The sequence below is a fragment of the Nicotiana tomentosiformis genome, chromosome 2 (assembly GCF_000390325.3).
Source record: "Nicotiana tomentosiformis chromosome 2, ASM39032v3, whole genome shotgun sequence".
In the NCBI taxonomy this organism is placed as follows: Eukaryota; Viridiplantae; Streptophyta; class Magnoliopsida; order Solanales; family Solanaceae; genus Nicotiana; species Nicotiana tomentosiformis.
Genome location: NC_090813.1, coordinates 13,721,353 through 13,737,264, shown reverse-complemented (window position 1 = coordinate 13,737,264; position 15,912 = coordinate 13,721,353).

Below are 15,912 nucleotides of genomic sequence, written 5' to 3'. Positions count from 1 at the left end.
TTTTCCCCGAAAGCATTTTGATTCCGGGCAGAAGAAAGCATTTTTTTTTCGGGCATAAAACTCCGGGTAGTTCTTCAGGCCATTTACCTTTAGCCTCTTCCAACCTTTTCTTGAGGTATTGTATGATCACTTTGGTTGACTCTGCTTGACCATTTGCGCTCGGATGATAGGGTGAAGATGTGATCCTCTTTATTTTCAAATCTTCAAGGAGATTTGTGATCTTTGCGCCGATAAATTGCAACCCATTGTCGCATGCTATCTCTTTTGATATTCTGAACCTGCATATTATATTTTCCCATAAGAAATCCACCACTTTGCGTTCACCGTTCTTCTGTTAAGGACCTGCTTTCACCCACTTAGAATAATAATCAATTAAAATTAAAAGAAATCTTACCTTACCGGGAGCCGGCGGCAGCGGTCCGACGATGTCCATCCCCCACTTCATGAACGGCCACGGAGACATGACTGAATGTAGTGGTTCCTCTGGTTGATGTACTAGCGGTGCGTAGCATTGGCATTTATCGCATTTTTGTACGAAAGCATTGGCGTCTTGTTCCATGCGGGGCCAATAATATCCTGCCCATACCAGTTTTAACATTAAGGAATCTACGCTAGAATGGTTTCCGTATATCCCTTCGCGGACCTCTTGCATAATATAATTTGCTTCGGATGCTCCCAAACATCGGGCCAGCGTGCCTTGGAAAGATGTTCTGTACAATTGTCCTCCTTTAATGCTATATTGTGTTTCTTTGACACACAGCGCCTGAGACGCCCTTGAGATCTTTTGGAAATTCACCATGCTCGATATAATCGATGATCTCATTCCTCCAGTCCCAGACCAAATTAGTAGTATTTACCTCGTAATAGCTATCTGCATCCAGGACTGAGTGCATCAGTTGTACTACCATCCCGGATTCTGATCCCTTCATTTCCGTTGATGCGCTGAGGTTAGCCAGTGCATCTGCTTCTGCATTTTCCTCCCTTGGGATATGAGTAATCGACCACTCCCGAAATCGAGCCAGTAGAGCCTAGACCTTTACCACGTATTGTTGCATGCGCTCTTCTTTGGTTTCAAAGATACTGTAGACCTGATTTACCACTAGTTGTGAGTCGCACTTGATTTCTAAGACCTCAGAATCTAGTCCCTCATCTAGTTCGAATCCTATAATCAAAGCCTCGTACTCTGCTTCATTGGTAGTTAAAGTGACTGTTCTGATGGCTTACCTTTGGGTTTCTCCCGAAGGCGTGACTAATACTATGCCAATCCCGGACCCTTTTACGTTAGAGGCTCCATCCTTGAATAAGGTCCAAACTCCTGATGTCAATTCCGACACCATGATTGCCTCTTTGGTTTTTAGAGGCAGCAATCCCGAACTGAAATCGGCCACAAAGTCAGCCAAGACTTGTGACTTAATCGCAGTCCTTGGTTTATATTCTATGTCAAATTCACTCATTTCGATGACCTATTTGGCCAGACTACGTGAGAGTTCGGTTTTGTGAAGGATATTTCATAGGGGAAATATGGTCATCACAGCTATCAGGTGACATTGGAAGTAGGGCCTTAGCTTCTGAGCAGTGACTACGAGAGTTAAGGCTAGTTTCTCCAAGTGTGGGTAGCGAGTTTCTGCTCCCATTAAAATTTTACTAATGTAATAAATGGGAGATTGCGTATCTTCATCCTCTCGGACCAAAACTATACTTACCGCTACTTTCGATATTGCGAGGTAAACCAACAGTGTTTCACCTTCCTTTGGTTTAGAAAGTAATGGAGGGCTTGACAAGCACCTTTTTAAATTTCTCAAAGCCTGCTGGAATTCTGGGGTCCATTCGAAGTTGTTTTTCTTTTTGAGCAATGTGAAGAAATGGTGGCATTTCTCTGATGGACGAAAAATGAATCTACTCAAAGCGGTCAATCTCCCCGTGAGCCTTTGGACTTCTTTTATGCTTGACAGTTAATCCAGAATGTCTTCGATGGCCTTGATCTTATCGGGGTTTAACTCGATCCCCCTTTGTGATACCAGAAATATTAGGAACTTACCGGAGCTGACCCCGAACGCGCATTTCTCGGGGTTAAGCTTCATGTTATGCTTCCTTAGGATGTCAAAAGTTTCTTGTAAATGCTTAAGGTGATCACCTACATTCAATGACTTAACGAGCATATCGTCTATAAAAACTTCCATAGTTTTCCCTATTTGTTTTTCAAACATCTTGTTTACTAAACGCTGATAAGTGGCTCCGCCGTTTTTCAACCCAAAGGGCATCACATTATAACAATATGTTACAAAATTTGTAATAAACAAAGTCTTTTCCTGATCCTCCGGGTTCATCTTAATTTGATTGTACCCGGAATAAGCATCGAGGAAACTCATTAGCTCGTTCCTGGTCATAGTATCAATCATTTGACCAATGTTTGGCAGTTGGAATGAGTCTTTCAGGAACGCCTTATTCAAGTCTTTATAATCTACACACATGCAAAAATTATGGTTCTTCTTAGGAACTACTACTACATTAGCTAGCCAGTCTAGATACTTTACCTCTCGGATCGAACCGAATTTGAGTAAGGGAGTTACCTCTTCTTTGACAAATTTGTTCCTGGCCTCCGCAATAGGGCGTTTCTTTTATCTTACCGGAGGGATGTTGGGATCCAAACTTTACTTGTGTACGGCCAACTCCGTTGGGATACCTGTCATGTTTTCATGCGACCAAGAAAAACAATCAGCATTAAATTTAAGAAATTTAATAAAGCCAAACCTGAGCTCGGGGTGCAGTCCGATCCCCAAGTGGAATTTCCTTTCTAAGAACACTTCAAACAATGCAACTTGCTCGATCTATTCCGCTGTGAATTTTGTTGCATCTGTCTCTTTTGGTACATGCAAATACCTTAGCACCTGATAAGATTCACGCCTCTTCCAAAGGGCTAACTTCATTCGATTCGGGAGCGGGCGCCGATTCCTATATTTGATATGCCGCGTGTTCCTTCCCTTTGCTACTGGAGATCGAAATCGCATTCATCTCCCTTACCACCGGTTGGTCGCCCCTTACCTGTTTAATTCCTTCAGGCATTGGAAATTTCAGCAGCTGATGATATGTTGACGGTACAACTCTCATCTCGTGCAACCATGGTCTTCCCAGAATAATATTATATCCTATGTCACCATCTCTTCAACGTTCGTGGGCAGTAAAATCTCTCCTCGGATTGTCACACTCGCGAGGTTGAATCCGACAAGGAGTTTTGTGGCCGGAATGATGTTTCCGACTCCAATACTCTCCATTGTATGATATTGGCCGAACTTCCTGGATCCACTATAACACGTTTGATTTTAAAGTCTAGCACATTTAAAGAAATTACGAATGTGTCATTGTGCGGTAGCAACAATCCATCTGCATCTTCCTCCGTGAAAGTGATGTCATCTTCAGCAACTTCCCAGTCTCTTATTATGGGTTATCGATACTTTTGTCTCTCTTGAGACTGAGAAGGTGACCCCGTTAATTTCATTCCCCCCAAAGATCATGTTGATTGTCTGGCGCAGAGGATCTTCTCCTGCTTTCGAGGGTTGCGTGTTATCCCGATTGCGACCGTAGTTGTTCTTGGCCTGGTCACTTAAGAATTCTCTGAGATAGTGTCGCCACTTCTTCCTAGAGATGTCGGCAGTCCCCAGTCCGGTGGCCATTCGTCCCATGGTATTCACACCATAAATTGGGATCCTTTTGGCTGGGATTAGTTCTCGTAGGTTTTAGGAACCGTGCTTCTTTGATGTTTCTCATGGCTGACACCAACGCTACTACACTGACATTGAAATTGTATTCTGACAGTCTGGGTAGGAAGGATCCCACGTACCTGACGCTTCTTTTTTCTGCAATGATCTATTGTTCTGACTGTAATCAGTCCTTCTATCGGTGGCGATCCTGTCCGTTGACCGAAAGCCTCTACAACGGCCTTCGACCCGTTCGTAGGGAAACAATCAGCCCCTCGAAGACAGTCTGTTCGTGTCAAAAATCATCTTTTGATTTTTTTCTGTTCTTCTCTCGTCCTTTTGCCAATGACGGGAAGTCAACCTGATCATCTTTGATCCTTATCTTTGACTTGTACCGGTCGTGAACAACCGCCCAAGTTGTTGCTTGAAATTCAAGCAAGATTTCCTTTAGTTTTCGGAAAGCGTCTGAACTTCTCGGATTCTTACCCTTGGTGAATGCTTCCGCCGCCCATTCATCCGGAACAACCGGGTAAAACATTCTATCATTTTGGAACCGGGTAATGAACTCTTGCAGCAACTCGGATTCTCCTTGTGCAATTCTGAATATGTGAGCCTTTTGGGCCTGCACTTTTCTGGCCCCGACGTGAGCCTTAATAAAAGAATCTGCGAGCATCTCAAAGGAATCTATGGAATGCTCGGGTAACAACAAATAGCACGTCCGAGCTCCCCTCATGAAAGTCACTCCAAATGTTTTCAGCAAAACAGTTTCAATCTCGTAAGGAGCTAAATCATTCCCATTCACCTCCGTCGTATAGGTGGTAATATGATTCTGGGGGTCTGAAGTTCCATCATACTTTAGCACATCAGGCATTTTAAACCGCTTCGGGATTAATTCTGGTGTGACGTTTGGTTTGTACGGCAACTGAGTATACTTTTTTGAGTACGGATCTTTCAGCACTGGTGGTGCACCCGAGATTTGATCCATGTGGGCATTCACTTCCCTCATAAACCGTAAGAGTTCATTCTTGAAGGGATCATTTTTGTTGTTGGGGACAGATCTACTCCCCCCCAGCCCCATCGGAGCCAACTTCTCCCCTCGGGGTGTTGTTGTCGATCCTCTGTGTTGTTTGATTCACAGGAGTGCCGGGAGGAACCGAATCTCGTCTATTCGCGTTATTTGAAGCCCCCAACAGTGCCTGCTTCAACTCCGTCATAACCTTATCATGTCACGTATGGTGGCCTAGAATGATTGTATGTTGTTCTTGTAGTACCCTTACCGCGTCAACGACATGTTCCTTCTCATCATCATCGGGAGTTGTCTCCCGAACATGTCGAGGATATTGCCTGTCATGCACCGACGTGGCACCATTCCCCTCGTTGTGGGTGTCACTGATTGAGTCCTCGAAATGAGGTTGATCCCCTCGAACCTCAGGATTGTGTGTGTTGTTAACACCATGATCTGTCATTTCTTATGATTTTTGCTAAGATAAATAGCCAAAACATGTTAGTAAAAAAGGCATGGATCAACTTAATTATACAACTATCTAGGCCCCACGGTAGGCACCAAACTGTTTGCCCGTAAAATGGTACAATTAAATTTATACGTGATTTCTAGGCAAGTGAATTAATTTGATCCTGAAATAATAAAATAATTAAAGAGATGCACAATACTTAGCCTTGAAATGAAGATAATTCGGGAGCAGAGCTTCCGGGCACAACAATGATGAAACCAAGGAACAAGAAAGTAAAATTGTGTAAATCTTTTTAGTGATTATAGCATAAGTTTTCCAGGAAAATCGTGTCCTTTACAATGATAATAGAGCTTACTATTTATAGTTGCACCTAGGGAACAAGGTCCTAGGATCATGCTTTTCTTTAATGTCAATTATGAGGGCCATTGAAGAAGGTATAACAGTGAGCATAAATTCTCTATAACGGGCAACACACTAAATACTATGGAATAATCTCCATTAAATGCTACCGGGCGGAGGGTATTTATTGTATCTTTTTGAGCATTATTCTTTCCGGTGAAAGGCGAGACAATCGCCTTCGATTTTAGCTATCTCCCGTCTTAGGTTCCATGTGTTCCTCTTTTTGGACGGCCACGTAGCATAGCATATTTTATCCTATATAACAAGGTAAAGGTAATGTCTTCATACACACTTGTCTTTCCCAGATCTTACTTATAGGATTATACTTAATATATTATTGTTGTTGATCGGAATTCCTCCATCCCTCTAATTCAAGTCTTAAAAAACAAATACTATTAAATAGATAGCATTTTATCTCTAATGAAAATCTTGGTTAATTGAGTTGGTGTTATGATTATATAGGATGCCTAATACAGAAGAAATGTCACGACCCAATTTCACCTATAGGTCGTGATGGCGCCCAACACTACAGCTAGGCAAGCCCAGTTAATAAATTAAGCATATATTGACAAAATTTAAAACCAAAAAAAAATAATAAAGCCCAAATTCTATCAATGTGTGTGCCAAGACCTGGTGTCACACGTGTATGAGCATCTAGTAGATTATACAAAACCTCAATACTGTCTAAAATAAAATAGACAGAATAAAAAGATACAAGGAGAGACACTAGTAGCTGCAGAACGGCTCAGAAAGACAGCTCAGCACTATACCCCTGGATAGCGTGGGTGTAAGACGACAGGTCCCCTACTAGAACTTACCTCAGGTCCTGCACAAAAAGTACAACAAGTGTAGTATGAGTACGTAAACAACGTGTACCCAGTAAGTATCAAGCCTAATCTCAAAGTGGTAGAGACGAGATGACCGACTTTGACACTCATTATGGGTCAATAATAATAATGGAAATACGACTAAAATATTTAAATCAGCATGATTCACAGAATTTACAATAAATCATTTAACCAGCAAAAATAATCAAATTCCTTCAATTGTAACAATTCTCAATATATTAATTAAATATCATTTACAGGAATAACAATTAATTCCTTAACAAGCAGGCATAATAATTCATTAAATTCCAAGGATTCTTAATTTTATCAATTAGCTTCGCAAGCTGAAATAAGCTATTAAGGTATCATGTGATTAATATTATTAAGCACGATTTCTGCCAAGGACGTACGGCCCGATCCAGAGTGTCGTGTACACTGCTGAGGGACGTGCGGCGCGATCCATAGATGCATCTATCCTGCCGAGGCGTTCGGCCCGCTCCACAAGAAAGGAGGACATTTTCTTATGTACCTCCAGAAGGAGAGTATATTTATCATAAGATAAATTCGGGAGGAAGAAAAATTTCTCTTAACAATTAATTAATTTAAACAGAAAATCAAGTATATGAGATTTTCATCCTTTAATATTTTTATCTAACAATTCACAATATATTTATATATCAAATAATATTAATTAAACAAAGAATACAATTTATACAAGTAATTCCTGCTTTGAGTTCTAAACTACCCGAACTTTAGAATTAATAGTAGCTACGCACGGACTCTCGTCACCTCGTGCGTACGTAGCTCCCACAATTAGCAATAATTATTTAATTTTAATTATCTATGAGGTAATTTCCCCCTCACAAGATTAGACAAGAGACTTACCTCGTCTTGCTCCAATTTAATCCACTATAAGGCCTTTTCCACGATTATCAAATTCTGTCTGGCTCGAATCTAGCCAAAATAATTCGATACAATCACTAAAAATTATAGGAATCAATTCTATAAGAAAATACTACATTTTAATAAAAATCCCGAAATTAATTAAAAATTCGTCAGTGAGGCCCACGTTTCGGAATCCGGGGAAAGTTATGAAATCTGATAACCCATTCAATTACGAGTCCAACCATACCAGTTTCACTCAAATTCGACTCCGAATCGATACCGAAATCTCAAAAATTCGTTTCTATGAGATTTCTAAAATTTTCCAAATTTCAATCTCAAAACACTAATTAAATGGTGAAAACAATAATATATTTGTATATATAGACCAAATCCGAGTTGGAATCACTTACCCCAAATGTCTTTCCTTGAAAATCTATCAAAATTCGCCTCTGCTCAAGCTCAAGTTTGTCAAAAATGGCAAATGGGTCGAATGCCTCTGTTTTTATAACTTACAGACATGCCCAGTCCGATCAGGGAGCTCGATCAGGAGAGCTCGATCAGGGGAGCTCGATCAGGGGAGCTCGATCTCGGGAGCTCGATCTTAGGAGCTCGATCTCGGGAACTCGATCTTGGGCCTCGATCTTGGGCCAGAATTTCCAGCAAAAGAGAAAACAAGTTGCAGCAGCTGTTTAAGTCCAATTTTTGATTCGTTAACCATCCGAAACTCACCCGAGGCCCTCAGGACCTCAACCAAATATACCGACAAGTCCTAAAACATCATACGAACTTATTCGTACCTCTAAATCACATCAAACAATGCTAAAACCACGAATCATACCCCAATTCAAGCTTAATGAAACTAAGAATTTTCAACTTCTATATTTGATGCCGGAACCTATCAAATCAAGTTCGATTGATCTCAAATTTTGCACACAAGTCATAAATGACATAACAGAGCTGTGAAAATTTTCAGAACTGGATTCCGACCCCGATATCAAAAAGTCAACTCCTCGGTTAAACTTCCAAACTTAAATTCTTGTTTTTAGCCATTTCAAGCCTAATTTAACTACAGACTTCCAAATAAAATTTCCAACACGCTTTTAAGTTCAAAATCACCATACGGAGCTGTTGGAATCATCAAAATTCTATTCCGGGGTTGTTTTCACATAATTAGACATCCCGTCACTATTTGAACTTAAACATTTTAATTTTTCAACAAAATTCCATATCTCGGGCTAGGGACCTCGGAATTTGATTCCGGGCATATGCCCAAGTCCCAAATCACGATACGGACCTACCGGATCTGTAAAAACACTGATCCAAGTTCGTTTTCTCAAAATGTTGACCAAAGTCAACTCAATTGAGTTTTAAAGCTCTAATCCACATTTTAATCCATTTTTCACATAAACATTTCCAGAAAATTTTATGGACTGCGCACTCAAGTCGAGGAATGATAAATATTACTTTTCGAGGTCTTAGAACATATAATTAATTATTAAATTTAAAGATGATATTTTGGGTCATCACATTCTCCACCTCTTAAACAAACGTTCGTCCTCGAACGGGTTTAGAATTATACCTGAAGTGCTGAATAAGTGTGGATATCTGCTCCGCATGTTTTGTTCGACCTCCCAAGTCGCTTCTTCGACTGGTTGGCCCCTCCACTGGACTTTAACTGGATAAATCCTCTTGGACCTCAACTGGCAAACATGTTTATCAATAATGGCAATTGGCTCCTCTTCATAACCCAAGCTATTGTCTAGCTGAATTGTGCTGAAGTCTAACACATGTTATAGGTCAACATGATATTTCCGGAGCATAGATACATAGAAAATCGGATGAACTCCCGATAGGATGGGAGGCAATGCAAGCTCATAAGCAACCTCCCCAACTCGTCTCAACACCTCAAATGGGCCTATAAACCTTGGGCTCAACTTGCCCTTCTTCCCGAATCTCATAATTCCCTTCATCAGCAAAACCTTCAAGATAACTATTTCATCTACCATAAATGATATATCACGAGCTTTCTGATCCGCGTAACTCTTCTGTCTGGACTGTGCTGGACGAAGTCACTCCTGAATCAACTTTACCTTTTCCAAGGCATCTCTTACCAAATCAGTACCATATAACTTAGCCTCACTGGGCTCAAACCATCCTATAGGTGAACTGCATCGACGGACATATAAAGCCTCAAATAGAGCCATCTCGATGCTGGATTGGTAACTGTTATTATAAGCAAACTCGGCCAAAGGCAGGAAACGATCCCACTGACCTCCAAAGTCAATCACACATGCCCTGAGCATATCCTCCAAAATTTGAAATGTCCGCTCTGACTGCCCGTCAGTCTGCGGATGAAAGGCTGTGCTGAGCTCTACACGGGTCCCCAACTCACTCTGTACTGCTCTCTAGAAATGTGAAGTAAACTGAGGGCCTCTATCTTATATGATAGAAATTAGCACACCGTGCAACCGAACTATCTCCTGAATATAAATCTGGGCCAACCTCTCTGAAGTATACGTAGTCACAACAGGAATAAAATGTGCCGACTTGGTCAACCTATCAACAATCACCCAAACTGCATCAAACTTCCTCAAGGTCCGCGGCAACCTAACTACAAAGTCCATAGTAATTCGTTCCCATTTCCACTCTAGTATAGTCATCTGCTGAAGTAGGCCACCTGGCCTCTGGTACACATATTTAACTTGCTGGTAATTTAGACACCTAGATACATACTCAACTATGTCATTTTTCATTCGTTGCCACCAATAATGCTGCCTCAAGTCACGATACTTCTTAGTAGCACCTGGATGAATAGAATACCGAGAATTGTGTGCCTCCTCTAGGATATGTTTCCTCAGTCCATCCACATTAGAAACAAATAGACGACCCTGGAGTCGCAGAACACCATTCGCACCAATAGTAACTTCCTTGGCACCACCTCATAGTACCGTTTCAAGAAGAACCATCAAGTGTGGGTCATCATACTAGCGAGCCTTGATCTGCTCAAATAGTGAAGATTGGGCCACAACACATGCAAAAACTCGGCTGGGCTCTGAAATATCCAGCCTCACTAGTCTGTTAGCCAAGGACTGAATATCCGAGGCTAATGGCCTTTCCTCTGCTGAAATGAAAGCCAAACTACCCATACTCTCGGCCTTTCTGCTCAAGGCATGTGCAACCACATTTTCTTTGCCCGGATGATATAAGATAGTAATATCATAATCTTTTAGTAACTCCAGCCATCTGCGCTGCCTCAAATTTAGGTCTCTCTACTTGAACAAATGCTGCAAACTGCGATGATCAGTGTAAACTTCACAAAACACCCCATAAAGATAATGCCTCCAAATTTTAAGAGCATGAACAATCGCAGCTAACTCCAAATCATGTACCAGATAATTCTTCTCGTGGGGATTCAGCTAAAGTGAAGCATAAGCAATAACTCGTCCTTCCTGCATCAATACACAACCCAAGCCAATGCGTGAAGCATCGCAATACACTGTATATATTCCTGAACCAGAAGGTAACACTAACACGGGTGTTGTAGTCCATATTGTCTTGAGTTTCTGAAAGCTTGACTCACAATCATCGGACCATCGGAACTAAACACCCTTCTGGATTAATTTGGTCAAAGGTGCTGCAATATATGAAAAACCTTCCACGAATCGACGAAAATAACCTGATAAACCCAGAAAACTCCTGATCTCAGTCGCCGAAGTGGAACGATGCCAATTCTGAATCGCCTCAATATTTTTGGGATCAACTTTTATACCTTCACACGATACAATATGTCCCAAAAATACTAAAACTCTAGCCAAAATATACATTTAGAGAACTTAGCATATAGCTTTTGTTCCCGCAATGTATGAAGCACTACTCTCATATGCTGCTCAAGTTCCTCCTTACTGCGTGAGTAGATCAATATGTCATCAATGAAGACAATGACAAACGAATCAATATATGGCCTGAATACCCTGTTCATCAGATCCATAAATGCTGCCAGGGCATTAGTTAAACCGAAGGACATCACCAGAAACTCATAATGACCATATCTTGTCCGGAAAGCAGTCTTCGGAACATCCGAATCTCGAATCTTCAACTGATGGTACCCCGACCTCAAGTCGATCTTAGAGAATACCCTAGAACCCTGCAACTGGTCAAATAGATCATCAATACGCGGCAACGGGTACTTGTTCTTAATAGTGACTTTGTTCAATTGGCGATAATCAATACACATCTGCATTGTTCCATCCTTCTTTTTCACAAATAATACCGGTGCACCCCAAGGCGACACACTCGGTCTGACGAACCCTTTGGCTAGTAACTCTTCAAGCTGTTCTTTTAACTTTTTCAATTCTTTTGGAGCCATGCGATACGGTGGAATAGATATAGGCTGAGTATCTGGAGCCAAGTCAATACAGAAATCAATATCACGATCAAGTGGCATACCTGAAAGATTTGAAGGAAATACATCGGAGAACTCTCGAACTACATGCACTAAATCAATAGCCGGATTCTCTGCAGTAGTATCCCGAACATAGGCTAGATAAGCCAAACAACCCTTCTCAACCATGTGTTGAGCCTTTATAAAAGAAATAACTCGATTAAATGAACTAACATGCAAACCCTTCCACTCCAGCTTAGGCAATGCTGGAATAGCCAAGGTAACAGTCTTGGCAGGACAATCTAGAATAGCATGATATGGAGATAACCAGTCCATGCCAGAATAATTTCAAAATCGGTCATCTCAAGCAATAAGAGATCTTCTCAAGTTTCATAACCACTGAATGTAATAATACAGGACCGGTAGATCCGGTTCACAACAACAAAATCACCCACAAGAATGGACACATAAACATGAGTACTCAAGGACTCGCGAGAAACACCCAGGAATGGAGAAAATAGAGATGACACATATGAATACGTAGATCCTGGATCAAATAATACTGAGGCATCTTTGCCCTAAACAAAAATAATACCTGTAATCAAGGCATCTGAGGCCTCTGCATTTGGTCTAGCCGGAAAAGCATAGAACTGAGCTGGAGCGCCAACTGGCTGGCCTCCGCCTGGCTGACCTCCACCTCTAGGACGGCCCTTACCCACCTGTCCTCCACCTCTTGGTGGTCGGACTACTGGTGGAGCAACTGGTCCGGTAAGCATAGGCCGTTGACCCTGTTGTACTGGTCTACCCCGAAGCCTGGGGAAAACCTACGCATGTGACTAGGATCCCCGCACTCGTAACAACTCTTCGGTGCCCTGGGATGCTGACTACCCATTGGGAGGACCCCGAATAGCTGGTGGGCGGTAGGAACTCTCTGGTATAGCATTGAGATAAGGTCGCACTGGAGCACCTCGAGGAGGTGGTGGTGCTGGATATGGGGGTCTACTGGACTGCCCCCTCACGAACCAACCTCTGCCCCCAGACGAAGCACCTCTGAACTCCCCAGAGTACCTGAACCGCTTATCTCTCATAATCTACTCTCGGCTCCGCTGACGCACACCCTCAATCCTCCAGGCTATCTCCACAACTCGCTCATAAGAAGTACCCATCTCAACATCTCGAGCCATAGTGGCTTGAATACCAGTATGTAAACCGGCTACAAATCTCTGCACTCTCTCCGGCTCAGTAGGGAGTATCATAAGTGCATGGCGAAATAATTCAAAAAACCTCGCCTCATAATCAGTCACTGACATCTGACCCTGCTGGAGCTGCTCAAACTGAAAGCGCAACTCCTCTCTTGGAGGGTAGAATATACTTGTCCAGGAAGATACTGGTGAACCTGTCCCAAGTCATGGGAGGAGAATCTGTTGGTCTACCAAGAGCATAAGACTACCACCATCTACAGGCTCTGCCCTCTAGCTGAAAAGTAGCGAAATCAATGCCATGGGATTCCAATATCCTCATGTTGTGCAGTCTGTCCCTGCAATGATGAATGAAGTCTTGTGGATCCTCATGTCGCTCACCCCCAAAGACAGAAGGATGTAGTCTAGTCCATCTGTCAAATAGTTTCTGAGGATCGGCGGCTACAGCTGGCCTGGGCTCAGGTATAGCTGCTGCCACTGGCTGGGCTCCACCCACGGGTAGTGCACCCTGGGTCTGATATATAGCAACTGCCTGTCCATGAGCCTGTGCGGTAAGGGTTTGTGCTCCCCCGCCCGCCTGAGATATGGCTGGGTCAGCCGAAAATAAACCGGCATGAGTCATATTATCCATGAACCGCAGCATACGACCCATAACATCCTAAAATCTTGGTGCAGATGTGAAATCCACCGGAGCTGGCTCTGCCACACGCACCTCACCCTGTTCCTCAATAATGGGATTCTCTGCTGGACCCACTGGCGGCATAACTGGAACAGTCTTGGGACGTCCTCGCCCTCTACCACGGGCTGGAGCTCTCCCTCGGCCTCTGCCTCGACCTCTAGCAACTAGGGGAGTAGCTCTTCCCTGGTCTGGACCTTATTAAAGCGCGTTCTCACCATCTGTGAGAGAATAAGAAAAGGACATTTAGAACTACATCAATTGCACGATGGAATATGAAGAAAGGTAATTTCCTAACACCCTATAACCTCTCGAAGATAAGTACAGACGTCTCTGTACCGATCCCCAAGACTCTATTAGGCCTGCTCATAACTTGTGAGACCTACGTGAACCTAGTGCTTTGATACCAAGTTGTCACGACCCAATTTCACCTATAGGTCATGATGGCGCCCAACACTACAGCTAGACAAGCCCAGTTAATAAATTAAGCATATATTGACAAAATTTAAAACCAAAAAAAATAATAAATCCCAAATTCTACCAATGTGTGTGCCAAGACCTGGTGTCACAAGTGTATGAGCATCTAGTAGATTATACAAAACCTCAATACTGTCTGAAATAAAATAGACAGAATAAAAAGATGCAAGGAAAGACACTAGTAGCTGTAGAACGGCTCAGAAAGGCAGCTCAGCACTATGCCCCTGGATAGCGTGGGTGTAAGACGATAGGTCCCCCACTAGAACTTGCCTCAGGTCCAGCACAAAAAGTACAGCAAGTGTAGTATGAGTACGTAAATAACGTATACCCAGTAAGTATCAAGCCTAATCTCAAAGTGGTAGAGACGAGATGGCCGACTTTGACACTCACTATGGGTCAATAATAATAATAATAGAAATACGACTAAAATATTTAAATCAGCATGATTTACAGAATTTACAATAAATCATTTAACCAGCGAAAATAATCAAATTCCTTCAATCGCAACAATTCTCAATATATTAATTAAATATCATTTACAGGAATAACAATTAATTCCTTAACAATCAGGCATAATAATTCATTAAATTCCAAGGATTTTCAATTTTATCAATTAGCTTCGCAAGATGAAATAAGCTATTAAGGTATCGTGTGATTATTATTATTAAGTACGATTTCTGCCGAGGACGTACGGCCCAATCCAGAGTGTCGTGTACACTGCTGAGGAACGTGTGGCGCGATCCATAGATGCATCTATCCTGCCGAGGTGTTCGGCCCGCTCCACAAGAAAGGAGGACATTTTCTTATGTACCTCCGGAAGGAGAGTATATTTATCATAAGATAAATTCGGGAGGAAGAATAATTTCTCTTAACAATTAATTAATTTAAACAGAAAATCAAGTATATGATATTTTCATCATTTAATATTTTTATCTAACAATTCACAATATATGTATATATCAAATAATATTAATTAAACAAAGAATACAATTTACACAAGTAATTCCTGCTTTGAGTTCTAAAGTACCCGAACTTTAGAATTAATAGTAGCTACGCACGGACTCTCGTCACCTCGTGCGTACGTAGCCCCCACAATTAACAATAATTATTTAATTTTAATCATCTATGAGGTAATTTCCCCCTCACAAGATTAGACAAGAGACTTACCTCATCTTGCTCCAATTTAATCCACTATAAGGCTTTTTCCACGATTATCCAACTCTGTCTGGCTCGAATCTAGCCAAAATAATTTGATACAATAACTAAAAATTATAGGAATCAATTCTATAAGAAAATACTAAATTTTTAATAAAAATCCCGAAATTAATTAAAAATTCGTCAGTGGGGCCCACATTTCGGAATCCGGCAAAAATTATGAAATCCGATAACCCATTCAATTACGAGTCCAACCATACCAGTTTCACTCAAATCCGACTCAGTATCGATACCGAAATCTCAAAAATTCATTTCTATGAGATTTCTAAAATTTTTCAAATTTCAATCTCAAAACATTAATTAAATGGTGAAAACAATGATATATTTGTATATATAGACCAAATCCGAGTTAGAATCACTTACCCCAAATGTCTTTCCTTGAAAATTTGTCAAAATTCGTCTCTGCTCAAGCTCAAGTTTGTCAAAAATGGCAAATGGGTCGAATGCCTCTGTTTTTATAACTTACATACCTGCCCAATTCGATCAGGGAGCTCGATTAGGGAGCTCGATCAGAGGAGCTTGATCTCGGGAGCTCGATCTCGGGACCTCGATCTTGGGAGCTCGATCTCGGGACCTCGATCTTGGGCCTCGATCTTGAGCTCGATCACAGCCCAGAATTTCCAGCAAAAGAGAAAACAAATTGCAGCAGCTGTTTAAGTCCAATTTTTGATCCGTTAACCATCCGA